At 46.3% G+C, this 21,545-nt stretch overlaps 1 long non-coding RNA gene across 1 annotated transcript in view; it reads right to left on the bottom strand.

Moving 5' to 3' along the window:
- Nucleotides 1-3,642: 3,642 nt before the first annotated feature.
- The window catches only part of LOC142741018 (uncharacterized), a 51,438-nt gene continuing 33,535 nt past the window's right edge, over nucleotides 3,643-21,545 (bottom strand). Inside the window, exon 3 of the long non-coding RNA XR_012880968.1 lies at nucleotides 3,643-3,717. This is a non-coding gene — a long non-coding RNA (uncharacterized LOC142741018). The remainder of the gene's footprint in view (nucleotides 3,718-21,545) is intronic.

The raw sequence follows: 21,545 nt of genomic DNA, 5'->3' as shown, positions 1-21,545 counted from the left end.
TGAGGGCTGCAATTCAGGATATAGACTGGGAAGAACTAATGTTAAATAATGGGACAAATGATAAATGGGAGATTTTCAAATCTACTTTGGGTAATTATAGTGCAAAATGTATTCCTATAGGTAACAAGTATAAACGACTAAAATTAAACCCCACATGGCTTACACCTTCTGTGAAAGGGGCAATACATGACAAAAAAAGGGCATTTCATAAATACAAATCTAAGGGTACAGCTGTAGCCTTTTTAAATTATAAAGAGCTTAAAGAGGCTCTGTCACCACAGTATAAGATTACAGCAGTGTTTTTTATTTAGAAAAACGATCAATTTTGATCAATTTTGACTGAGTTATGACCTATTTTAGCTTTATGCTAATGAGTTTTTCAATGGACAACTGGGCGTGTTATACTATATGACCAAGTGGGCGTTGTACAGAGGAGTGTATGACGCTGACCAATCAGTTACTCTGAGGTGTCGGTTGTAACATACAGCCGACAACGTATGGAGCGAGCTCACTGCGTGAGCCCGCTCCATACTTCCCCTACCCGACTTTGGCGTATGGATACGTCAAATGTCGGGAAGGGGTTAAACCTATTTAGCCTTGAAAAAAAAAGACGACTAAGGCCTCATGCACACGACCGTATTTTTTCCCACCCGTAAATACTGGCGTAAATACGGGTCCGGTGTCACCCGTATTCCACCCGTATTTACAGGCACGTTTTTGGCGGCAAAATAGCACTGTACTAATCGGCAGCCCCTTCTCTCTATCAGTGCAGGATAGAGAGAAGGGACAGCCCTTTCTATCATAAAAGTTAAAGAAATTCATACTTACCCGGCCGTTGTCTTGGTGACGCGTCCCTCTCTTCACATCCAGCCCGACATCCCTGGATGACGCGGCAGTCCATGTGACCGCTGCAGCCTGTGATTGACCTGTGATTGGCTGCAGCGGTCACATGGCCTGAAACGTCATCCAGGACGTCAGGCCGGATGTCGAGAAGGACGCGTCACCAAGGCAACGGGCGGGAGACCGGACTGGAGGAAGCAGGAAGTTCTCGGTAAGTATGAACGTCTTATTTTTTACAGGTTTATTCTGATCGGTAGTCACTGTCCAGGGTGCTGAAAGAGTTACTGCCGACCAGTTAACTCTTTCAGCTCCCTGGACAGTGACTATTTACTGACGTCGCTTAGCAACGCTGCCGTAATGACGGGTGCACGTTATCACGGCCTGAAATAGGACATGTTCTATCTTTTTCAACGGCACGGGCACCTTCCCGTGAGAAAACGGGAAGGCACCCGTCGCCAATAGAAGTCTATGAGCCCGTTATTACGGGTCGTAATTACGACGCGTAATAACGGGAGTTTTTACGGTCGTGTGCATGAGGCCTTAGGTGGGACATGATTAACTTATATAAATATATTAATGGCACATACAAAAAATATGGTGAAATCCTGTTCCATGTAAAACCCTATAAAACAAGGGGGCACTCCCTCCGTCTGGAGAAAAAAAAGGTTCAATCTGCAGATGCGACAAGCCTTCTTTACTGTGAGAACTGTGAATCTATGGAATAGTCTACCGCAGGAGCTGGTCACAGTAGCTATAGTAGATGGCTTTAAAAAAGGCTTAGATAATTTCCTAGAACAAAAAAATATTAGCTCCTATGTGTAGAAATTTTTACCTTCCCTTTTCCCATCCCTTGGTTGAACTTGATGGGCATGTGTCTTTTTTAAACCGTACTAACTATGTAACATTGCGTGCCGTGAAATTATTATTGGACCTAATAAATGAGTGTCGGACGGACAGGGGAAGGAAAACATAGTGGTCCAGAGTAGTAGTCTCAAAAAGCCAGTACAGTCTGTTAAAGGCAACGAGTGCAAAACGGAGGGTATGAAATTGCTTCCATGGTGGAGACGATCAGGGCCCAGAACCTTCATGCAATGACAAACAGACTGGACGGTGACTTTTGAAAGACTAGACCTTCTGTTGGAGGAAGTGGAGTTTCTCCTGTGGGAGAAGAATCTTGGCCTGAGATGTGTCGAAATGCATGCCTAGGAATAGCAAGGACCGAGTGGGGGATAGAGAGGATTTGGAAATGTTGATTATTCAACCAGAGTGGGACAAAATGTCCAAGGTGATAAGAAGGCTCTCCAAATTGGTCAACATAAAGGAAACCTTTATTATTATGTTATCCAGGTAGGGAAAGGCCACGACCTCCCCAAGAGTGACAAAGGGCCATCACAGCTGAGAGAACCTACGTGAACACTCGTGGAACTGTCAACAATACGAAAGAGAGCGGCGCAAACTGGTAGTGGTCATTCAGAATGGCGGAGCAAAGAAACGGTTGGTGGTACTTGCAAATAGGGATGTGTAGGTACGCATTCTTGCAGTCGACCGAGGAGATGGGATGACTGACTTCAGGGATTCTATCTGAAAGCGCTGGAGCTTGACATGCCTGTTGATGTATTTTAGGTTCAACACTGAGCAAACTATTTATTTTTTGGGAATTATAAAGAGGTTTGAATAGAAACACTGCAAACGTTTCTGCCAAGGAACCGGCACAATCACTCCCTGGAAGAGAAAGGGACTGGATGACCAGAAAAATGCAGAAGCCGTGGAAAAGTATGTCAGTGGCAGAATAATTTGGTGGTAAAGAAGCAAACTATTTTGTATCCTGTGAAAACAACTTTGCGCATCGTGCGTCTTGGACGTCAGACAGTCAAACATCCTGAAACCGAAGCAATCGCAAAACCCTCTACCCGAGGCGGACTCCAGTGGGGACACCCCTTCAAGCTTGAATCAAGGTCTTTTGGTATTACAGCGAACAGGCAAAATGGGTAACTACTCTGGGTTCAGAAATGGTGGCGACACACACCTATGTCTCTGTATGCAGAGGGTAGTAGTGAGGGCTTGCAAATTACTGCTTAGGAATACTGAGAAAAACAAATCTGAGGGGCCAAGAGACTGCAGGAAGGTAAGCTGGTACGGCCGAAAGAGGTGCTGCCCATGCCCCCGTAAATGTGCTAATTATGTGGAAAGTGCCAGAGCAGCCTACAGTAACGTAGCCAATCAGGTAACCATGGAACCACTGGTTAGACGTAGATTGGCCCCCGGATGACTTTATGCTGGCGGGTTACAGGGGATTGGGGGGGGGGGGTCACTGTACCACCTTTTCTTCTAGACAGGACAGGCAACAGTGAGGTTATGCCACACTGTTTTCCCTTCTCTGTTAAGGTAAAAGCGAGATCTAGTCAGCCCTGTATTCCTAGCCTAAAAGGCAGAAAGAAAAAAAAGAAAATTTGTCCCTGCAGACACTGCTTTTTACAGACACCAAGCAAAAAAACTGGTTTAGCTCAGTGCCTGCAGAAGTGATATAGATGGTTAGAGGAGTTAACACTTTGATTAAAAAGTCTTATGTACCCCAAAACGGTACCAATGAAAAAGTCAACTCATGCGGCAAAAAAACAAGAACTTACACAGCAATGCTGATGGAGAAAAAAAATAAAAAATGATATGGCAACACAAAAACATCCTGCATGGTGAATGCCCCAAAAACAAGACCCTAAAAATTATTGCGGAAGAAACTAAACTTTCCAATGTATACCACATTATGGTATTCCATGTGTCAGTCTCTCACCTGTTATTATTCTTGCTCCTTCTCGCTCTATATATCAGACTGGGATGGTTGCTTAGCAGCAGTGTGCATTAGGCTCGGTGACACGCTTTCTATACATAATTACATAGGTACATAGTTAGTATGGGTGAAAAAAGACACATGTCCATCAAGTTCAACCAAGGGGAAGTAAAACATTTCTACACACAGGAGCGAATATTTTTTTTGTTCTAGGAAATTATCTAACCCTTTTTTAAAGCCATCTACTGTCCCTGCTGTGACCAGCTCCTGCGGAAGGCTATTCCCTAAATTCACCGTTCTCACAGTAAAGAAGGCTTGTCGCCTCTGCAGGTTGAACCTTTTTTTTCCCAGACGGAGGGAGTGCCCCCTTGTTTTTTGTGGGGGTTTTACATGGAACAGGATTTCACCATATTTTTTGTATGTGCCATTTATATAAGTTAATCACGTCCCCCCAGAGTCATCTTTTTTCAAGGCTAAATAGGTTTAGTGCTTTTAATCTTCATCCTCATAACTTAGATTCTCCATGCTCCTTATTAGCTTCGTTGCACTTCTTTGTATTTTTTCCAACTCCAGGGCATCCTTTCTATGAACTGGAGCCAAGAACTGAACTACATATTCTAGATGAGGCCTCACTAATGCTTTTTAAAGTGGCAATATTACATCCCTGTCTCGTGAGTCCATGTCTCTTAATATACGACAATATCTTGCTGGCCTTTGAAGCAGCTGATTGACGTTGCATGCGGTTATTTAGTTTATGATTTACAAGTACACCCAGATCCTTCTCAACAAGTGACTCCCCCAGTGTAGCTCCCCCTAGGACATATGATGCATGCAGGTTGTTCGTACCCAGGTGCATAACTTTACATTTATCTACATTAAACTTCATCTGCCAAGTGGACGCCCAAACACTGTTTGTTTAAATCAGCTTGCAATTCACAAACATCTTCCATAGTCTGAATTATATTACATAGCTTGGTGTCATCTGCAAAAATAGAAATAGTGCTATTAATCCCATCCTCTATATCATTAATAAGTTGAATAATAGTGGTCCCAGCACTGAACCCTGGGGTACACCACTTATAACCGGGGACCATTCAGAGTAGGAATCATTGACCACAACACTCTGGATACGGTCCTTGAGCCAATTCTCAATCCAATTACAAACTATACTTTCTAAACCTATAGTCCTTAATTTACCCATTAGACGTCTATGGGGGACAGTGTCAAATGCCTTTGCAAAGTCCAAAAACACTATATCCACAGCGGCCACTCTGTCTAGGCTTCTGCTCACCTCTTCATAAAAAACAAATCCGGTTGGTTTCACAGCTTCTGTCCTTAGTAAAACCGTGCTGGCTGTCACTTATAATACTATATATAGTCCCTTAATAGCCCCTCAAACATTTTCCCCACAATTGATGTTAAGCTTACTGGTCTATAATTACCCGAAGACCTAGAGCCCTTTTTGAAAATAGGCACCACATTTGCCCTGCGCCAGTCCATTGGCACTATACCAGTCACGAGAGAATCTCTAAATATTATGAAGAGGGGGACAGAAATAACTGAACTAAGCTCCTTAAGAACTCTAGGGTGTAAGCCATCTTGTCCCGTGGCCTTGTGTATGTTTATTTTATTTAATTTAGCTTGCACCATATCTACATTCATCCAATTCAGTATATCAACTGATATATTAACAGCACTGGCAGCGGCTACATCAGCTGCTCTTTCTTCTGTTGTATATACAGAGCGGAGGAACCCATTTAGTAACTCTGCCTTCTCTTGATCCCCTGTGACCAACTCCCCATTACCACTATCTAGGGATCCTTCATATTCAGACCTTGGCTTTTTTGCATTAATATGCTTGAATTTTTGGGGATTTGTTTTACTATCCTTGGCCACCTGCCTTTCATTTTGTATTTTTGCTGATTTTATTACCTTTTTACAGATTTTATTAAGCTCTATTATATTTTACAAAGGCTACAGCTATACCCTCAGATTTGTATTTTTCAAACGCCCTTTTTTTGTCATGTATTGGCCTTTTTACAGAAGGTGTAAGCCATGTGGGGTATAATTTTAGTCGTTTATACTTGTTACCTATAGGAATAAATTTTGCAGTATAATTACCCAAAGTAGATTTGAAAATCTCCCATTTATCATTTGTACCATTATTTGACATTAGTTCTTCCCAGTCTATATCCTGAATTGCAGGCCTCATCTTGGGGAAATTGGCCTTCTTAAAATTAAGAGTTTTTGCCCTCCCAGCCTGTGTGTTTTTTTACAGTATAGGTAAAATGTAACTATATTGTGACCACTTACCGAGGTTAACACGAACATTGACATTCCCAACAAGCTCTGCATTATTAGAAATGACCAGATCCAACAGAGCTTCACCTCTAGTCGGGTCTTCCACAAACTGGCCCATAAAATTTTCCTGCAACAGGTTGAGGAAAGGTCTCCTCTTTGCAGTTGAAGCCGCACCATGACACCAATTAATATCCCGGTAATTAAAATCTCCCATTATCACTACAGTACCTGCCTGTGCAGCCCACTCCATCTGTTTATATAGCTGAACTTCCATCTCCTCAGTTATATGGGGGGGGGGGTCTGTAGAGAACACCAAAAGTAATTTTTTCAGCGTTTACCTCCCTTTGTAATTCCACCCACAAGGTTTCAACATCCTCAGTCTTCACCCACTATTGTCTCTTTCACACTCACATTCATATCACTTCTCACATACAGACATACACCACCACCGCCTTTCCTATTCGCCCTGTCTTTCCAAAAAAGTGTAAAACCCTGTAGATTCACGAGAAGAGTCTAGCCATGTTTCAGCAACACCAACTATATCTATATTTTCTTCCAGTACCAAGGCCTCCAGCTCCCCCATTTTGCTTGCTAGACTACTGGCATTTGTGAACATACACTTTAACTTGCCTTTAAATGTTTCACTTTTAGTATCAGAAATGTGATTTGACATTTGGGCTTTTTTTATTTTCACTGCTGTTTTGTAACGAAAGGATCTCCTTATCTTGTTGCCTAGTCCTCTCCCCACCGTCTGTTTCTCCCCCCACCAATATAGTCTGACCTCGCACTACCCCTTTATTTTCTACATTGACCTCCCTCCTCAGCCCTAGTTTAAATACTCCGCCCCCCCCCAGCTAGAATTCTCTCCCCCAGCACAGTGGACCCCCTTCCATTTAGGTGCAAATAATCTGCAGAATACAGTTTGTACCCCAATGAAAAGTCAGCCCAATGCTCTAGGAACCCAAAGCCTTGTCCTCTACACCAAGACTTCAACCATGCATTTAACTCCCTGAGCTCCCGCTGTCTTTCCTGTGATGCGCATGGCACAGGCAGTATTCCTGAAAATACAACCTTGGAGGTCCTTCCCTTCAGCTTGTAGCCTAGTTCTTTAAAATTATTCTTAAGGCTCCTCCACCTACCATTTATTCTGTCGTTGGTACCCACATGGACCACGGCAGCTGGATCATCACCAGCCCCTCCCAGCAATTTGTCCACCCGTTCCACCACATGCCGAACCCTGGCACCAGGGAGACCGCAAACCATTCGGTTGAGGCGGTCTTGGCGACAAATTATTCTATCCGTCTTACTGATTATAGAATTCCCTACAACTATCAATTGTCTTGGCTTACCTGCAATACCACCCCGCGACTACTCGCTGGGCTGTTCTCCCGGCTGTTAGGGAGATCAGTATCCACTAGGGCTGCCATTTCTGAGACCGACACCCTCGCATCATCACCCAACTTGGCAATTTTGCTTGGAATGTCAGAAACAGGATTGGCCTTCCTTTTCTTTGATCCCTTTCTACTGCCCCTAACTACATTAACCCAGCTACTTACCTGGTCTTGCTGACCCATGTCTTCACCCTCCAGTTCTACCCCACTAAATGCATGCTCCGTGAGCAGTAAGCTCCGCTCAAGATTGTCAATCTTCCTCAGTGTTGCATTCTGCTCCTCCAGATCTCTAATGCGAGCTTCCAGGTGAACAACATGCTCACATCTGCCACAGAGGTATTCACCCTGGAACTCCGGCTCCAGTCGTGCATAGATATGGCAAACTGTGCACTGAAGAAAACCACCAATCTTGCTGTCCATTATCAAAGTTACTACAAAACAGTGAACAATTGTCAAAGCAAAAGAAATGTAGAGTACTTACTGGGGCTTTAACTCCGGTTTTATAACTCCACGTATATCACAAGCCACTTAAACCACCAAGCTCAGAAAGAGCTTAAAGTGGTTGTCCACTTTCTGAAAACGGATGACCTATCCACTAGATAGGTCATCAGTATATGATCGGTGTGTGTCCGACACCCACACCATGCACCAATCAGGCACCTCCGGACGATGTTGCAGGAAGCAGATGGCTCTGGTCAAAAAATAGCGGCCGAGCTGCAGTATTGCAGCTCTGCTCCAATTCAAGTGAATAGGAGCAGAGCTGCAGTTCTGCCAAACGGCTGCTATGCAGTGGTCGGAGCCATCTGCTTCTGGCTCAGACTACTGCATCCCGTTCCAAACATCCGGTGAGAGTTGAAGATCGGTGTGGGGTCCGGATGTTGGACACGCACCAATTATATACGGATGACCTATCCGGTGGATAGGTCACTAGTGTTCAGAAAGTGAACAACCCCTTTAAGTCTATGTGTCACCCATCACGGGCTTCAGCAGTTCCTGTACCACACTAGTTTTGCACAGGGGGGGGGGGGGGACAGAGACTTCTATAATCAGCTATCACTCATACTTAGACAGGTTCCTGTCACACAGGTATAATGTAGAAGAATATAGTGCATCGACCCTGTCTGTATACTTATGGTTTCTCAACTTATTTAGGAGAATATAGAAAATGATAACCAGTGTCTCCCAGCATGCAGAAATGGTATGGTCTTTAGCTGGTCATGTGATGCTGTGCTGAAGCATCATGGGATTGATAGCAGAGAGGAAGAAAAAGCTGGGGAAATCGAAGCATCAAGATGGAGGCTTTTTTTTTTAAAAAAGCAGACAAGGCAGCAGGCCAAAAAGTACGTACAGAATACATAAAAAGTGTAGAGTGTGGTATACAGTTAGGTGGGAATGCAGACCTGGAAAGTTGTCTCTCCACTGGAGGTCTTCTTTAACCCCTTAAGGACACAGCCTGTTTTGGCATTAAGGACACAGCCTATTTTTTCAAATCTGACATGTGTCACTTTATGTTGTAATAACTCCGGAATGCTTTTACCCATCCAAGCGATTCTGAGATTGTTTTCTCGTGACACATTGGACTTTATGTTACTGGCAAAATTGATGTTACTGGCAAAATTTGCTCAATACATTAAGTATTTAATTGTGAAAAACACCAAAATTTCGCGAAAAATTGCAAAAATTAGCATTTTCCTAAATTTATATGTATCTTCTTGTAAGACAGATCGTAATACCACACAAAATTGTTGCTAATTAACATCACCCATATGTCTACTTTAGATTGGCATCGTTTTTTGCACATCCTTTTATTTTTCGATGACATCACAAGGCTTAGAACTTTAGCAGCAATTTCTCACATTTTCAAGAAAATTGCAAAAGGCTATTTTTACAGGGGCCAGTTCAGTTGTTAAGTGGATTTTAGGGCCTTATATATTAGAACCCCTCGATAAGTCACCCCATTTTTAAAACTTCACCCCTCAAAGTATTCAAAACAGCATTTAGAAAGTTTCTTAACAGTTTAGATGTTTCACAGGAATTAAGGCAAAGTAGATGTGAAATTTTCACATTTCTTTTTTTTTTTTGCAGAAATTCATTTTATCATCTATTTTTTTTGTAACACAGAAAGCTTTACCAGAGAAACTAACTCAATATCTATTGCCCAGATTCTGCACTTTTTAGAAATACCCCACATGTGGCCCTAGTGCACTTATTGACAAGCACAGGCCTCAGAAACACCGAGGATTTTGGGGCCTCCTTTTTATTAGAAAATATTTTAGGCTCCATGTCGGGTCTGAAAAGCTCTTGCGGCACCAAAAGAGTGGAAATCCCCCAAAAGTGACCCCATTTTGGAAACTATACCCCTTGAGGAAGTTATCTAGTGGTAGAGTGAGCATTTTGACACCGCAGTTTTTTGGAGAAATTATTGGAAGTAGGCCGTGAAAATGAAAATCTACATTCTTTCAAAGAAAATGTAGGTTTAGCTAATTTTTTCTAATTTCCACAAGGACTAAAAAGGAGAAAATGCACCACTACTTTTGTAAAACAATACCCCGCATGTGGTCATAAACGGCTATTTGGACACACGGCAGGGCTTCGAAGGGAAAGAGCGCCATTTGGCTTTTGGAGCTCAAATTTAGCAGGAATGGTTTGCGGAACACACGTCGCATTTGCAAAGCCCCATAGCGACCAAAACAGTGAAAACACCAAAAAAAGTTACTCCATTTAGGAAACTACACCCCTTGAAGAATCTATCTAGGGGTGTAGTGAGCATTTTGAACCCACAGGGGTTTCATAGATTTTATTAGAATTGGGCAGTGAAGATAAAAAAAAATCCTTTTTTTCCAATAAGACGTAGCTTTAGCTCAAAATTTTTCCTTTTCTCAACAAATAAAGGAATAAAAGAACCCCAACATTTGTAAAGCAACTTCTCTGGAGTACGGCAATACCCCATTTGTGGTCATAAACTGCTGTTTGGGCATACGGCAAGGATCAGAAGAGAAGGAGCACCATTTGGCTTTTGGAGCACAGATTTTGATGGATTGGTTTCTTGACACCTTGTCACTTTTGCAAAGCCCCTAAGGTACCAGTACAGTGGAAACTACCCAAAAGTGACTCCATTCACAAAACTACACCCCTTGAGGAATTCATCTAGGGGCGTAGTGAGCATTTTGACCCCACAGGTGTTTCATAGATTTTATTAGAATTGGGCAGTGAAAATAAAAAAAATCCTTTTTCTTCAATAAGACGTAGTTTTAGCTGAAAATGTTTCATATTCTCAACAAATAAATGAAAAAAAGCACGCCAACACTTGTAAAGCAACTTCTCCTGTGTACGGCAATACCACATATGTGGTCATAAACTGCTGTTTGGGCACAGAGTAGGGCTCAGAAGGGAAGGAACGCCATTTGGCTTTTGGAGTACAGATTTTGCTGGATTGGTTTCTGGTCGCTATGTCGCATTTGCAAAGTCCCTGTGGGACCAAAACATTGGAAACCCCCCAGAAGTGACCCCATTTTGGAAACTACACCCCTCAAGGTATTCACCTAGGGGTGTAGTGAGCATATTAACCCCACAGGTGATTGCAACATCGAGTGCACACCAATTTCTGCCAGAGTGAAAATGGTTTTTCAATAGATATGCCAATATGTGGCGCCCAGCTTGTGCCACTGGAGACACACACCACAAAAATTGTTAAAAGGGTTCTCCCGGGTATGGCGATGCCATATATGTGGAAGTAAACTGCTGTTTGGGCACACTGTAGGGTTCAGAAGGGAGGTAGCGCCATTTGGCTTTTGGAGCTTGGATTTTGCTTGTAGTAGTTTTGTATTGAGTCTTACTGGTGTTTCAGTTTATAACGTGGGGTTACATGTAAGGCGGGCGGAGTATATAAAAGGGGCATAGTCAGGTGGTATAGTGGGGTAAAAAAAAACAATACAATAATTCATAGATGTGTGTTATGCTGTGACACAATCCTTTCTGCACAGGCCGGTGTCGCACTAATAAATGGTCTTTACTTATTCCTCTTTTGGTCCACACTCGGCACCTTTGAAGCTTGGGGAATTTTGCTGGGAAAGTGTTGTCCTGGTATAATACGGGCACCCTCACTTCCAGCAGATATGTTTGGGCCCTCCCCTTCCTGGTTCCCTAATTTTAGGGGCCTTGATAATTCGCCACTTGAAACAGAAGAAACGTTCCCCTTGGGCCGGCACAACTGCATATTTTTATTTCCCGGCTTACTGGTGCCTTGACTAATTTTATTTTTTCATAGACGTAGTGGTATGACGGCCGTTTTTTTTTGTGGGACGAGCTGTAGTTTTTATTGGTACCATTTTGGGGTACATGTGACTCTTTGATCACTTGTTATCTTTTTTTGGTAGGCAAGGTGACCAAAAAACAGCAATTCTGACATTTTTTTAGTTATTTTTATACAGCGTTCACCACGCATTATAAATTACATGTTAGCTTTATTCTGCGGGTCAGTCCGATAATACCCAATTTATACCACTTTTTTATGTTTTACAACTTTTTGCACAATAAAATAACTTTTGTAAAGGGAATGGATTTTTTCTGTCGCCAAGTTGTGAGAGCATAACCGTTTTAAATTTTTCGCCGACGGAGCTCTATGAGGGCTTGTTTTTAGCGAGACGAGTTATAGTTTTTATAGGTACATGCGACTTTTTGATCACTTTTTATTTTAATTATTGGAAGACAAAGTGACCAAAAAATAGCAATTATGTCAGTATTGTTTAGTTATTTTTTTTACGGCGTTCACTGTGCGGAATAAATAAAATACTTTTATAGTTAACCCCTTAATGACCAGCCTATTTGAGACCTTAAAGGCAATGTGTTGCCAGAAAAACATGTTTTGTTTTTTTTAATTAAACATTTAGTGTGTAGGTGATTAACCCCTTAAGGACGCAGCCTAGTTTTGGCCTTAAGGCTCAGAGCCCATTTTTCAAATCTGACATATTTCACTTTATGTGGTAATAACGTCGGAATGCTTAAACCTACCCAAGCGATTCTGAGATTGTTTTCTCGTGACACATTGGGCTTCATGTTCGTGGTAAAATTTGGTCGATATATTCAGTGTTTATTGGTGAAAAATTGCAAAATTTAGAGAAAATTTTGAAAAAATTGCATTTTTCAGAATTTAAATGCATCTGCTTGTAAAACAGACGGTTATACCACCCAAAATAGTTACTAGTTCACATTTCCCATATGTCTACTTTAGATTGGCATCGTTTTTTGAACATTCTTTTATTTTTCTTGGACGTTACAAGGCTTAGAACATAAACAGCAATTTCTCATATTTTTAAGAAAATTTCAAAAGCCTTTTTTTTAAGGTACCTCTTGAGTTCTGAAGTGGCTTTGTGGGGCCTATGTATTAGAAACCCTGATAAAACACCCCATTTTAAAAACTAGACCCCTCAAAGTATTCAAAACAGCAGTTATAAAGTTTTTTAACCCTTCAGGCATTTCACAGGAATTAAAGCAAAGTGGAGGTGAAATTTGCAAATTTCATTTTTCTTGCTGAATTTCAATTTTATTCATTTTTTTTTCTGTAACACAGAAGGTTTTACCAGAGAAACGCCACACCAGCAGTGACTAGCAAGGAGGGAGGTTGTGTGTTTGGGAGCTGCTGTGTGTGTGCTGTGAGTGTGTTGAGTGGACCACACCCGAGATCCAGGGAGTTTCCTTTCTTTCACCAGCCCAGGTTTCTATCACCTGCCTGGGCTAAGGGAGCTTCCCTGAAGGAGGCTCCATTCATACATGGAGCCTCAGACCTCTACCCCCTGGAGCATGCAGGCGGGGGGTAGGGGGTCTTCCCAACCTGCTGGGAGCGTGCAGCCAGCATCAGGGGTGAGAAGGTCATCCCGTGGAAAGATCTGTGCGGCCCCCCCTGATGCTGGGGCTCTGGAAGGAGCCAGGAGGAGAGACATGGCGGATCATCCAGGTGGAGGACCAGAAGGCCCAGCAAGGCCAGATGCCAGACCTGAGGACCAGAGCACGGTAGAGGAATGGGGGCTACTGCGGTCGGGAGAGTCGGTGGAAACCTTCAGCTCCCGCCTAGCTGCCCGGCTGGAAGAATACCGGGACCTCGGTAAGTCCCTGCGGCGGCTTCGTGAAGATCTGGCGGTCGCAAGGGGACGAGCCGCGAAAACATCAGGCGCCAAGAGGTCCCGGTATAATCTACAGGTAAAGACAATTTTGGAGGAAATTAATATGGTGGAGGAGAGGAAGATGGAGATTGTGGTCGGTGGGGGAGCCTTCGGGGAGAAATTGGAGAATGATGAAAGATTTTCCCTGATGGCGTCCCCCACGCAAAGTAATGAAACCCCCTGCAAAAGGGGAGTAAAGGCATTGGCTGCTAAAAGTGCAGAGGCAGTGGAGGCCGCAAAAGTGGAGGCCGCAAAAGTGGAGGCCGCAAAAGTGGAGGCCGCAAAAGTGGAGGCCGCAAAAGTGGAGGCCGCAGAAGTGGGGGCCACAGAAATGGAGGAAAGCGTGGAGGTGGAGAGGACGCCAACCCGGGAGGAGACGGGCTCGGAGGACCCCTGGGAAGGCAGTAACGGAGGGGCAAGTGGGGAACTTTCCTGCAGCCAAGTTGTGCAAAACTTTGAATCGGGCAGTGGGCACCCCCCGGGGTTGCTCACGCAAATACGGCTGCAGGAGTCCCCAGTGTCCCTCCAGAACTTTACTTTTGGAGATGAGTTGCCACCGGAGGAGGAGAAAAAAAAAAAGAAAAAATTATGGAAGTTGAGGCGGAAAAATGCAAAGGGGAAGACAGGTGGAGTATCTTACAAATATTCCTACCTGTCTTCCTTGCGTTCCGGACCGGGTGAGAGCTCGGTTCGGGACGCAAACCCCGCAAATCCCCCAGCTCCGGCCTCTGCAGTGGGGTCGTGGCGGGTATGTGGGCAGAAAGATATGGTGCTGGTTTTGAGCAATGTGGCCAAGATGGCGCCAGACGCCGTCTCCTGTAAAGGAGGTGGCGTCGATGGCCACGTGGCGCTAGGGGGCGTGTCCCCGTATCCGGCGGATGGGGAACCTCAGAAGCCGGTCTCTGGCGCAAGCCGGAGGCCGGGGGACGGGGGGAACCGGAAACCGGATGTGGCGCCGGAAAACCGGAAGTCCGCTGGTCATGTGACTCGGCCGGCGGACGCACCAGAAAGTGTTGCGGAAGCGAGTGGTGGCGGTAGGAGAGGCTCCGGCACTGCTGGCCAACCCCCGACGGGAGGGGGGGTTGGTTTGGTGCCGGGAGCGGCTCTAGCGGTGCCTGCGGCCCCTCCATCTGCATCGCCGCAAGGCGGTGGGAGGGGTTTAGCGGGCACGGGGGGTGACGGCACCCCTCCTCCCGAACATTGTATTGGTGGCGCAGCAGATATGGAGGTCGGTGAAGCGGAGGGTGCTGAGGGATTGCCGCCTGAGATATCCGGCGGCACCCCAGAAGTAGCGGCACCTGATGATGTGGAGACCCCAAAAACGACAAAAACAACTTATAAAAAGCCCATCGACAAGAGGAAGAACTCTGTAACCAGCCTGGCCGGTATGAAAGTTGTGGAGAGGAATGTAAGTGAAAATGTAAATATTAATGGTAATGTTAGTAGTGTTGGTAATATTGTTGGTGGTGGTAATGTTGTGGATGTTAATGTGGGTTGTAATATTGTGGGGGGAGTGTCAACCAGTGGCGGGCCGGTTGCTCCTTCTGCCAGAGCGCCCGGCAGGTCGTATGCGGGCGTTGTGGTGGGGGGACCGTCGGCCCACCCATCCTCATCTTCTGGGCCCGGGGACGGCAGTTTGCAACAGCGCCTCCTAGAAGCCTTAAGGGAGGGGAAGCAGACGATAACAGTAGGGGGAGTGCAGAAGGACCTATCCTTTTGGATAAATAGGTATGGTCTGGATGCCTTCCGAGAGAGACGGGGAGATCAGTGGTCGCTCCCAACAACCGGGCCGGCCGTGGCCAGGAGGAATGTGGTCCGTCTCCAGTGGCGTGGCAATGATGCGTGCCCTCCTCGTAAGAGGGTGGTGGAGCTGCTGCTGGAGATGGGCTTCAAGGCGAGTGACATCTACGCCTTGATACATCCTCATGGTACGGCTGAGTTTGACATCAGCTTTGTTCAGCCGGGGGGCCTTGAGGTCTTCTGGGGGAACTATGAGCTGGTGAAAAGCGAGCCCGGCTGGCGAGGGTTTGCTGCGCAAGCAATCTCTCGCCAGAATGGTCTCAGGAAAGTGACCGTTCTTACCCGTAACGAGTCGCTTTCCTGTGTGGACATCATGACCTGGTTGGGAAGATACGGAGAGGTAGCAGAGATGCCACGGAAGAACTGCGATGAGTTTGGCATCTGGTCGGGAGCCTGGACGTTTATGGTCAAACTTAAGCGTCTGGGGCAGACGGTGTCCCACATACCATCATCTGCTTTCTTGGGAAGAGATCGAATCCTTGTCTTCTACCAGGGGCAGCCGAAGCTGTGTCACCGGTGTGGCGACCCCTCACACTTGAGCGCAAGCTGCACTGTGCAGAAGTGCGCTCATTGTGGGGGGGTAGGCCATCTGGCCGCATCGTGTGAGCAGATTAGGTGTAACCTGTGTGGTGACCTAGGTCACCCTTTCAGTCGGTGTCCGCGCTCAGTCGTCAATGTCTGTTCCAACCCTACGGAGAATGTAAGGAGGGAGGTCTCCGTGGGCGAGGGGGTGGACAGAGACGATAGAGCCCAAGAGCAAAGGACGAACGCCAGGAGGGGACCCCCTTCTCGTCAGAGAAGGGCGGAAAAACGCAGAAGGGAACGAGAGCTGAGGAGGACCCAGGAAACTGGGGACTCCTCTGGCTCGGACCTGGATGCCCCCCAGGATACTGATGCTCTGGGGGGGGCCGTACTGGACGAGGAGATAAGGAGGATAGAGAGAGAGCAGAGGGCTGAGGACTCCCAGTCCTCCCACTATGAAAGTGTGGAAGAGGAAGGGAGGTCACAGCCTAAAACAAAACAGGGGACACCGGGTAACATCAAAACAGGGCTAAAAACATCTGGCCCTGCCCCGGCCAAGGAAGACAAAACCTGCACCCCCCTGGTGTGCTCCCCCAACCGATACCGTGTTCTCATGGATATTCCAGACCCCCAGGCCGGGGGGGAGAGCACGGTAGGGAGTCTAGGTGTCGTTGAGCCTCCTCTTCTGCGGGGGCCACTGTCCCCGGGGGAGGGGGTCGGCCCGGACCCAGGAGATGAGAATGGGAGGGGGGTGGTGGAGGTTATGGACTCCTCAAAAACAAAAAAAAAGAGGTAAAGAGGGTGAGGGGTCCTCCTCAGAGGAGAAAGCAAGGGGTGGGAAGAAGAAAACCGTCTAACTCAATCATTTATGATGGCGGCACCCACTCCGTTGACGCTGGCATCGATTAACGTTGCCAGCATTAAGTCGAATATGGCTAGATTTGCAGCCTTTGATTTTCTCGGCCGGGTTGAAGCTGACATTTTGTTTTTGCAGGAGACCAGACTGTCACTTTTGGCAGAGGTCGTGAAAGCTAGGAGGGAGTGGCGACGTGGGCCCTCCTACTGGTCTCTTGCGGCTGAGCCATATAGCGGGGTGGCGGTACTTTTTACCGCACCGGTCACATGCCGGCGGATGATCGAGTTAGAAATGGGGCGGTGCTTGATCTTAGATGTTCTCATGAGGGGACAAGAACTAAGACTTATCAACATCTACGGTCCCCAGACAAAGTGGGACCGGAAAAGTCTCTTCATGAGGATTAAGCCCTTCCTTTTTACAGGCCGACAAGTCATTTTTGGAGGGGACTTTAACACTGTCGTTAGGCCCCAAGACAGAGGAGGTTCCAGAAAGGTACTGGCCTATGATAGTGTCGAGTTGAATAGAATAGCTAGTGATGCTCGCCTGGAGGACATCCACATTCGGTATACCCCAGGCCACTCGGGGTTCACCTATCATAGTGGTAGTCGTAGGTCCAGGATAGACAGGTTTTTTTTAAAGGAGGACGCCATCTCTTCGGCAGTGTCCGTCGTTGAGGTGGAGTTCTCCGATCACTGTATGATTATTTTTTCTTTGAATGTTGCAGAGTCCCTCCAGATGGGAAGAGGTATATGGAGGCTGAATTCTACTCTCCTGGAAGAAGCAGAGATAAGACAGGCCTTCGAGGATTTTCTTCAGAGCCAGGTACCTTTATTGGATCTAGGTGGTACTAAGTCTGAGTGGTGGGAGGTGTTCAAAGAACGGGTGGCTGAGTTTTTCCGTCAGATCTCGTGCCTCAGGTCTATGAGCAGGTATCGCCTGTATCAAGACATGAGGAGGAAACTCGAACATCTAGTCTCAACCGGAGGTAGCCGTGAGGAAATCTCCGTGGTGAAAGCTCTGCTCAAAAGATGCCAATATGATAGGCACACGTCTTTGGTTCTTGAACGGGATTTCGGGAGGTACCGCTCGCCCGACCCTTACAAGAACTGCAAGATGTCAGTGAGTCGTAAGGTGGTGACAGGACTGGTAGATAGTACAGGCTCCCTGATGAGATCCAAATCAGGGATCCTGGAGGTCATCAGATCCTTTTATTCGCAGCTTTTGGGTGAGCAGGATCTAAACCGAGACGAAATGTCGGCTTTCCTGGCTGAAACCATCCCTGAGCCAGGAGCAGACCCCTCGCTTGGTGTTTTGACAGAGTCGATCAAGGAAGAGGAAGTTATGCTGGCGATTGATGGGTTGGCCATCAAAAAGTCGCCAGGCCCAGATGGCTTAACATCTGAGTTTTATAAGGCTTTTAAGGGAACCTTAGTTCCCCTCTTGACTGCGGTTTTTAATGAGTGCCTCTCCTCGGGCGCTCTGCCAAAGTCAATGGGCAAGTCGGCCTTGATCATTCTGTCAAAGGGTAAGGATTCGACCCGTATTGAGAACTGGCGTCCCATAGCGCTCCTCAATACGGACAGAAAGGTTCTCGCAAAAGTACTGTTTAATCGGCTGGTGAAGTTTGCACCCCGGCTCCTTTCGTCGGCCCAGCATTGCTCTGTTCCAGGCCGCAGCACCTTTAGTGCTGTCCTCAGTGTCAGAGAGGCAGTGGAGCAGGGACATTCTGGCCGATGGGAGGGGTACATGCTGTCCTTGGATCAGGCCAAAGCTTTTGACCGGGTGAATCACAAGTACCTATGGTCAGTCCTTCTGAGGTATGGCCTACCGGGTGAGTTTGTTAATTGGCTCCAGACCCTATACGCTGGGGCTGAGTCTTTTGCACTGGTGAACGGTTGGACTGGAACCCCCTTTGAGGTTGGGTCTGGTGTCCGCCAGGGTTGTCCCTTAAGCCCCTTGCTGTATGTTTTCGCGATCGACCCCTTTCTTAGGCGGCTCGATCGTGGGCCATTGGCGGGGGTGGGGATGGACTTGGAGGAGCCGGAAGCCACTCAGAGGGTGGTTGCGTACGCGGATGACGTCACTATCTTTGTCTCCTCGAGAGGGGAGGCAGAGTGGGTGATGTCAGAAGTTGAGCGCTACTCACGGGCATCTGGGTCCAGGATCAACCGGGACAAGTGTGAAAGTCTCTGGCTGGGGGGAGGGGATCCTAGTTTTGATCTCCCGGACACCCTCCCAGAGCCCAAAGGGTCTGCTAAAATCTTAGGCATTGAATTTGGCCCGGGTGATTACCCCAAGAAAAACTGGGAAGGTAGGCTATCAATAGCTGCCCAGAAGGTTGGCCAATGGAAGGGATGGTCTTTGTCCCTTAGGGAAAGGGTTCACCTGGCCAAGGCTTACCTGATGCCCATGTTGCTCTACCTTGGCAGCGTGTGCATGTTGCCAGAGCCTCTCTGGACTCGGGTCTATAGCCTGTTCTTCCAACTGTTATGGGGAAACAGGCTTAACCTAATCAAGAGGGAGGTTACTTACCTACCGAGGAAACTAGGTGGGTTAGGTATGGTTAACCCAGTGGTGTTTCTAGTAAACACCTTCATTAAAATTAATTTGGCGAACCTCTTTGAAAGAGAAAGGGCTCCTCTGTGGATATCCTCCTGCAGGGGATGGTTTCGGCCTTTCTTCCAGGAATGGGAGACAGGAGGCCAAGCGAAAGACCTGCGTGTACCCCATGGGCACCTCCCGGCTTATGCCGCCCCGGTTCTGAAGGTTGTTCGTCGGTGGGGTCTGGAGGCGAGGGAGATCAAGACCATGTCGAGAAAATTTCTTGACAGAAAGGTCTTGTTGACCTGCTTCCAGAAGCCCCTGGCGCTCAGGGACTGCCCAAGTAGCGACCTCGGGGTGGGATTAAAACTTTTAAACTCTGTGAGGATTCCCCAGAAGTTTTGGGATCTGGCTTGGCGCTGCTTCCATGGGAGGCTGTATGTAAGGGGCAATCTGAAGTTTAGAAACTCCGATGAAAGAGGTTGTCCTCGGGAGGAGTGCGATGACACGCTGGAAAGCATGGACCATTTCTTGCTTCAGTGTCCCTTCAATGCAGAGGTTTACAAACGGGTGGGTGCCTCCATCGGTTGGCCCGGTCTGACCAACCTCTCCTACGCTGGTTGGGCCTATGGGGCATTCGGAGACCTGGGTGGAAGGGATCATTGCACTTCTTTTTTAGTTAGTTTAGTGATCAGGTATTTCACGTGGAACGCACGGTGCTTAGTATCGACTCAGTGTAAAATCCTCCTGGAGGACGAGGTGTGTAGGAATATCATGGGTGACCTGGTGAAGGTCCGGTCTCTGGAGGTTGAGAAACTGGGTGCATCCAAGGCCTCTCGACTTTGGAGGGGCTTCAATTTTAGGGTGCCCTAGGTGGAACCAACCTTCAGGGGGAGGGGAGGGAGTGCCCCTGGGTATTAGACTGGAGGTGGGGGTCTGCACCTGGCCATGACACCGGGAAATAGCGATAGGGACAGAATGAGAGACAGCAGGAGGGACAGATTAGTTTATAAAGTAATAAGGGATAGAGATAGGGCAAGCAGGATAGGTTTAGCGATAGGGACCGGGGTGGTGGTTGGGGGTTGGCTTTGGCCTCTGGGCTGGTGCTCTAGGGGGGCTTTCCTCTCTCTCTCCTCTGGTGATGGGCTGAGTAAGCACAAGTAGGTTTTTGTTTTGAGCTTTTTGGAGACAGAAAAAGGGCTTACAAGCAGCCAAACTTAGGTTTTCGGGTTTATGTATATAGTATGGTATTTGGTTATAGTTATGTGTCGATATGGTGTATAGGTCTATGCATGGGTTTGTGTGAATGTTTAGGTAAGATGGGCAGTAGATAGGTGGGGTGGGGGGCCTGGGGGTGTGCCCAGCCTGATTCTGGACTACGTGGACGTGAGGAGGACATGAGACGTGGGATCGGGCTGGTTGGGTGATGTGTTGGGTGGTGGGGGCCAGCATCTGAACTATGCGGACATGGAAGGACATGAGGCGTGATGCTGGTTGGGGGAGGTGATGGGTGGTGATGGATAAGGTAGTATGTACAGGGTTAGGTATGAATGTGGATAAGTTAATAAAAAAGGAAAAAAAAAAAAAAAAAAAAAAACATTTTTTTTTGGGGGTTTGTTTTGTTGTTTTTTATGTTTTGTTCTTTTCTTTTCATTTACATGGTGCACTGAAGTAAGTGCACCATGGGATGGTAACTTTTATTTTTAGAGTTTATTATTATTATTATTTTGTTTATTTTTATTGTGATTATTATTTATTTTGTTTTATATATGTGGTGTTTTTTTTTTAGGGGGCCATTGGTTGGCACGTGGTTTTTAAGAGTATGTTGTATATAGTGTTATAGTTATGTTTTCTTGGGGTTGGGGGGGTTTAGGTGTGTGTATGAATGAGTATGGGATCATAGTTATGTATGCATGGGGATTTATGTAAGAAGGGCCAGGCTGGGTAAATTGTACAGAAATGTACATAAGTTTTGTTTTGTTGTGTTTGTTTTGTAAATACCGTTTATTTTGTAATGTTTTATATTTTTCTATTAAAAGAGTACCAGAGAAACGCTACTAAATATGTATTTTCCAGATTCTGCAGTTTTTAGAAATGTCCCACATGTGGCCCTACTGCGCTCGTGGACTAAAAGACAAGCCCTAGAAGCAAAGAAGCACCTAGTGCATTTTGAGTCCTCTTTTTTATTAGAATATATTTTAGGCAGCATGCCAGGTTTGAAGAGGTGTCAAAACAGTAGGAATCCCCCAATAGTGACCCCATTTTGTAAACTACACCCCTCAAGGAATTCATTTAGGGTTGTTGTTACCATTTTGACCGCACATTTTTTTCACAGCACGTATTTGAATTGG

Source organism: Rhinoderma darwinii, chromosome 1 (genome assembly GCF_050947455.1).
Source record: "Rhinoderma darwinii isolate aRhiDar2 chromosome 1, aRhiDar2.hap1, whole genome shotgun sequence".
NCBI classification, from domain to species: Eukaryota; Metazoa; Chordata; class Amphibia; order Anura; family Rhinodermatidae; genus Rhinoderma; species Rhinoderma darwinii.
Note: the sequence above shows the minus strand (reverse complement) of the source record. Positions and strands in the feature narration are given on the sequence as shown.